This window comes from Plasmodium inui (assembly GCF_000524495.1).
Source record: "Plasmodium inui San Antonio 1 unplaced genomic scaffold supercont1.13, whole genome shotgun sequence".
In the NCBI taxonomy this organism is placed as follows: Eukaryota; Apicomplexa; class Aconoidasida; order Haemosporida; family Plasmodiidae; genus Plasmodium; species Plasmodium inui.
The window spans coordinates 517,131-523,322 of NW_008481847.1; positions in this window are offsets into that span (position 1 = coordinate 517,131).

Genomic DNA, 6,192 nt, shown 5'->3' on the forward strand with positions numbered 1-6,192 from the left:
AATTTAGGGTCTTAGGGTTTTTGGTTCTGGGTTTAGGGGTTAGGTTCAGGGTTTAGGGATTTGGGGTTAGGGTTCAGGGTTAATGTCCGTATGGTATGGGACGTGGCGTCTCAGGGGGGAGCCTGAGCGAAACGGTGGTTAGGGGTCGGTTCCAGGGGGTTAGTGTTGAGGTTTAGGGTTTAGGTTCAGTTTTCATGGTTACGGTTCAGCGTTTAGGGCTTCGGGATCAGTGCTTACGGTTCAGGGTCCAGTTCCGATGGTCCAGGGTTCAGTTGTGAGGGTTCAGGGTCTTAGGTTTAGTGGTTTAGGATTTAGGGTTCACGTGTTAGTTTTCAGGGTTTAAGGTCTAGGGTTCAGGGTTTACTTTTATGGTTCAGGTTTTAGGGTTCATGATTCACTCTTTAGGGTTCAGGGATTTAGGGTTCAGGGTTTACTGTTTAGGGCTCAGGGTTCAGGGGTTCTCGTTTACGGTTCAGGGGTTACTGTTTAGGGCTCAGGGTTCAGGGTTTAGCCTCTACGTTTCAGGGTTTAGGTCTCACGGTTCAGGGCTTAGGGTTTACGTTTAGTCTCTTGGGGATTAGTTGTGAGTATCTCAGTATTCATGTTCTATTGCCTACGGCTCAGGGTCCAGAAGTTCCTTGCCTAGGCCTTAGGTCTATTGGGTTTCGGGTTATACTTTAGCCTTCTGCGTCTTCTGCTTTAGCCTTGAGCGATGAATTTTTCGCCTTCCCTTCTCATGCATTATATTTCTTCGTTTACATTCATGGCCACGGGTCAAATATTCCTTGGCTCCCGTCTCGAGACAGCCCTTTTCTGTTGGCGTCCTATTTTATCGGTTCCGGCATCCTGTTTGGTTGCTTAACCCTCCTGGTTTGGTCGTTCAGCCTTAAGCGCTCCTTGAGATATTCTCCTACGGTTTCCGCCTGAGTTATCCAGATTTTACACCGCTAGGCTTCACTGACTTTCTTCTCGTATTCTGACTTAAGGTTTAGAAGGTAGATGATATATTCCCCCTTTCGGGATCAAAGCCGGCCCCTTAAGGTCTCGGGTCCTAGCCTTGCGTTACGGCTCCTGCTTCCAGGCGTCTGTTTTAGGCTCGTTGGGGTAGGGTTTAGGAATTATCTCTTAAGGGGCATGTTTAGTTTTCGGTTCTTCGTGTGCATTTTGATGTGTTTCTGTTGGAGCCCGTAGAGATGCCGGCTGGAGGATGTTCCGTGTATTGCCTATGGTCTAGCTGTCTGCGGTTAATATTTAGTTCCTGCCCTTCAACGTTTAGCCTACAGTCGTTATGGCCTACTCCTCATGGGTTATTACTATAGCTCCTAGTTCTCAGGGGTTCTTACTTCGACGTAAGTGTATTCTCAATGTCCAGCGTCTACGGCTTGTACCGCAAGCTTACGTTCAGGTTATGTTGTTCGGGTTCGAGTTCAGTACTGCCTCTTTATTTTCATGTGTTTGGGTTCACCTTCGGAGCTGTACCTTTGCACTCTATCATGCATCCTTCGTTAACTCTCCTTCTATTGAGGACACTTTCCTTGTAGACTTTTTGGTTTGATTTGGAGGATTCACGGTGCCCTGTCTCTTTTGTCGGTTGCGTCTAATTGGGTGGCCTTATCTTCTAGTCTTAGATTTCATACTGTAGGAGGTAAGGCTGTGGATTTAGCTTTGTGAATTTAGATCTGTGGTCCAAGGAGTCCAGTGTACGACTCAGGAATGTTTCCTGCCTCTTCTAATGGGGCACGTGTACCTGATAGTGTGATTGACTTAGGGTTATGGCGGGTGGGTCCGCTGCAGTCTGTTTGGTTTATCTTCATATCTTTTGCGTTGAGGTTTATTCTTTATGAGTTATTGTTAACTTCAGACCCACGACGTTGCCCCCACTGTTTTTTACTCCTGAATTAGTTTGTATTCATTATTGCCTGCTTTTGCAGGTTCCTCTCTTGTTCTCTACCTGTTAGGCTCACCTTATGACTTCTTTCGTTTTGTTGTCGATGTTCTTCGGTTTAAGGGTTATAATTTCGAGGCTCTTTTTCTCCATTACGACTCAATTTCTTAGGTGTTCCCGTCCTGGTTCGACGCCTAAGTTGCACATTTAGGCTCCATGTTCATGCTGTAAGACTATGGCGTTAAGTTCAGATTTTATCTTTTATGACGCGACTGCTCCTGCTTGGGTGTCTATAGTTCCTGGTTATTGCCCCTGCAGGTATTGTTAACTTCTTAGGTTTCATTTCTTAGGCTTCATCTCTTAGCCTAGAAGCATTAAGTGTTTGTTCTTGGATTTAGGCCTTGGTGTCTGAGCGTTTTTCTTCCTGTGTTAATTCCTTGGCTTTAACCTCTATGGGGCTTCAGGTATTGCTTATGGCTAATTGAGCAGGAAATAAGTTTCATACTATTTGCAACGTCGAGCACATGCAATGCTTAGGCGTAAAGATTTGAAATGTATATCGCAGAAGTAGTTCGTCAGTCCTTGTCTTCTCCACTTATTATATGATTTTCATCTCTACTGCTTAGGCTCTGCTGTCGGCGTTTCGGTTGAGGCTCTATGTTGCTTTCATTATTTCTTAAGCCTGCTTTCCATCTGTTACCCTTCTCTTGTGCTTAGATTTGTGTAATTCTGAGGGTTCGTATCTTATTGAGTTTTGTTAAACAGTACATTTCTTCCTATATGTTTTACCTGGATTCCTGGGTTCTCAATCTTCTACTGTACGCAGTGAGGTTTTAGTGTTTAAGCACCTTGCTCATCTGGGTTCTTCCCATGGCATCGCGCTGCTGGCTTATGGTGGTGTGGGGTGCTGTCAGGTTTTATTGTTCACTTTGTATCCTTCATTCTTCAGGATTAATGCTTTACTCTTTATCCCGTTGGTTCCACTCCTTAGTGTTGTGGTCAGGCTCTCTCCTGTATGTTTAGGCCTTGAGGTACCCATGTACTGCCGGGGGACTTCCTTTACTTCTTAGTGTTTATTAGTATTGTCCGATAAGTTATCTTAGGCGGGTAAGATTTACTGATTAGACGCCTTTGGTACTGTGATCATTCTTAGGTTTTTAGGATTTAGCGTGTCGTGTTCGGGCTTCATGTTTCTGTTACTAATCTGTATACTCCATGGCTTAGCCCTGATGGCTTAAGAGTGAGGCCTGTGGCTCATCGTCTATTGGCACTCTCTAGTATTTATTCCTACTCTTAATTTTTTATATCTGCCTCGTTCTTCCTGCTTCTTTCTGTTAGTTCGGATCTCCTTATGCTTAGGATGCTTTGCCATATGTTGACGGTGTCCGACTCAGATTCCATGGTTTCGGATTCAGTTTTGCTGTGTAGGACTGATCGAATACCCTTAGTGTCTATCCTTGTCTGATGAAGTTTAGGGTGGTTCTTGCATGCCCTAGGTTTACGTTCTATACTGTTTCTGTATTGTGCACTGCCAAGGTGTCTGTGCTATGGTTCATTCTGCAAGGTGTTCTGGTGTATTTGGTCCTATTATTCTTCAGGGTATCTCCCCTAATGTTTTTTCGTCAGGTATCTTGTTTAGTTTCTACAGGTATGAATTTGGGGCGCCATGTTGTATTGCTTCTTGTCTACTCCTTATGGTTTTGATATGTGTTGTATTAATTGGTTTCCAACTTCGAGTCTTTGTGTCGTATGATTAATTGTGCAAGCTTTATTGTTAATGGCTTATCCTTCCTGTTTCCGGTTTTGTCATCAGCCGCTAAAGTCTATTTCTTACGGTTAACCATTTAATTCTGTTTGCTCCGGATCTAAAGTTTGGACCTTAAGAAGCTCCTCACAAGCATCATTCCCCAGTTTGCTTATCCAGGTGTTCTTTTTTCCCCTCCGACTCACTCTATTATTTCTTTTTCCTTGTTGTAATCCTGCGTCGTTTGCCTCTTCCTACGCCGCCTTCTTCTACTTTGTCTCTATGGTGTTTCTTTAGTTGTGTGGAAAGATAGTATAAGAGATATATTCATAGATTCTTTATTACTCTCCCCATATTCAATATATCTTAAGTGTGTTAATATAAAGATACGGAACAATCAATGTTCAGATTGGGTCCGTTTCCTGTATTGAGTTATATACAGAGGAACATCAGTCCTACTGACCTAGGGCTATTTTCCTGGCTGTTTGATTCTCCTCCGTTTCCTATAGGATCTATTTGTAAGATCGGGGAGTTATACATGCTGCGATGACGCGCCGAATTATAGAGCACATATTCATCTATATTAATGTTAATCCATACTGTTGTAAGATTTGTTGCCCATAGGTTGTCTCTTATATTCAAATGTGTATCCTCCTCTTCGTCTAGTTCACTAGTGAATTTGTCTTAATCCTATGGATATTATGGGAAGAGTACACAACACGTTTGCTGGTTCATTATTCTTTGAATGTTTTTATTGAAATGTGACAACACAAGTTGAATGATCTGTATTTATCACTCGATTTCTTTTTTCTACAAAGAATTCTTACAATGGACTCTCGAGTACAGGCGGCCATAGGAGAGTATTGCACAACTTTTCAATCCACTCTTACAGAAGATAGGTTGTCGGTTATTAATTCCATCTGTTTGCTGGAATGGTTGTCTGCTCATAGGAAATATATGTATATGTGAGGCCCATTAAATTATTCCCTGTATTTATCTGAGGATAATAGAAGTCGCCGTGACAGCTATCATGCTTATTACTGCTATTCATGCACAACTGTCATATATACATACTATGTCTTTTCGTATTTTATGTTTTATCATCAAGAACAAAACTTATCAATCTGATATCACCGCTTTGAAATACAGACAAAAGGATACGGATAAATACTATAAATCTTGTTACTTTTTTTCTACATACAGAGCTATGAAGCGTTGTCAGAAAGGGAGAAGATTAATACTGTGGCGCTAATTTATCTGCTTTTTCATGTACACAGATCTAAATAGCGCTCACTAGTTCGCAGCATCGTCATAGTGCATACGGAATTGAGAAATTTCTTACTTATACGTACAATATAGGGCGATCATAATGTCATTACGTACAATCAATCGTTTATATTGCAATTGTTAGATTACCGTTCTGTATTAAAGTTGTGTGCAGTCGGAATCAACATCCTCTTTCTATAAAATTATATCTATGACTATTATATATCATACTGTATACCCACATTATGGAAACATTATTCAGCGGATTCTTCATGTGTTAGATGCTAAAGCTATCAGTAACTTATTGCTACTACCTTGAAGAGGGACGCAGATAATTAGTCGCGAGATGACTGTTAGCATGTTTATTATTAACTTGCAAGAAAATGTCTTCCCAATTTCTGATAAGAATATCTTAAATGTTTTCTATTGGTTGTTAATTTACCATATTCACTTGGTATATCTATCTGTATGCACATGGAGGAAGGGTTCTATGAAAATTAGAAAGAAATCTAGAGGAAGAATGCACGACACTCTAAGGGAAGAAATAGGCGCTTCTCCTGTTCAGACAAGAATATGGGAGACAATCAGTCCGTTGAAACAATCTACTGATGTATGCTCTGTCTACAAAAATGGACTCACTACAATGATAGTATATAAGCAGGCATAGCCCCACTCTGTATAATCCTTACAGTATTGTTAATTACTTTGTCTATAAATTATTATCCGTAACATTATATAAAGGCAACTGCTGATTATGTATGAAGAATACTGACATCCGGCTTAAATGTGATTATTAGGAATTAGGGAGGATCTCGTAGGCCTCTATTAATATATTTTATTTGAGCGCGTTAATGTAATTATTAATAGAAGTATTTATATTTATTTATGAGAGATTTTTATGAATGAGTTCATTGATGCACTGTTGTACTGACATTTTATTATGCATAAGAAGAGTCTTAATTCTTTCCACTAAATATCTTCTAGAGAAGTATCAGGCTTCTTATCTAAACTCAGAACTGACAAAGTTAATATGCATACTGTACGGAGCCGCTACTGTTCCTTAATGTGAAAAAGGATTCTCAAATGAGGAGTAATGCCGTTCGCATATGTATACAGTAAAGTGCGAAATTCTGGTAGTGACTCAAAGATAGGTTTTACTCTAAGAAAGGAATCATATTAAAGAGGATATTCATAATGTTCTATTATGATACAAGACATAAACACTGTAAAAATATAAATTTGATTTAGAGAGGGAATACCATAAGTATTAATGGACATCATTATGGACCTCCATGTC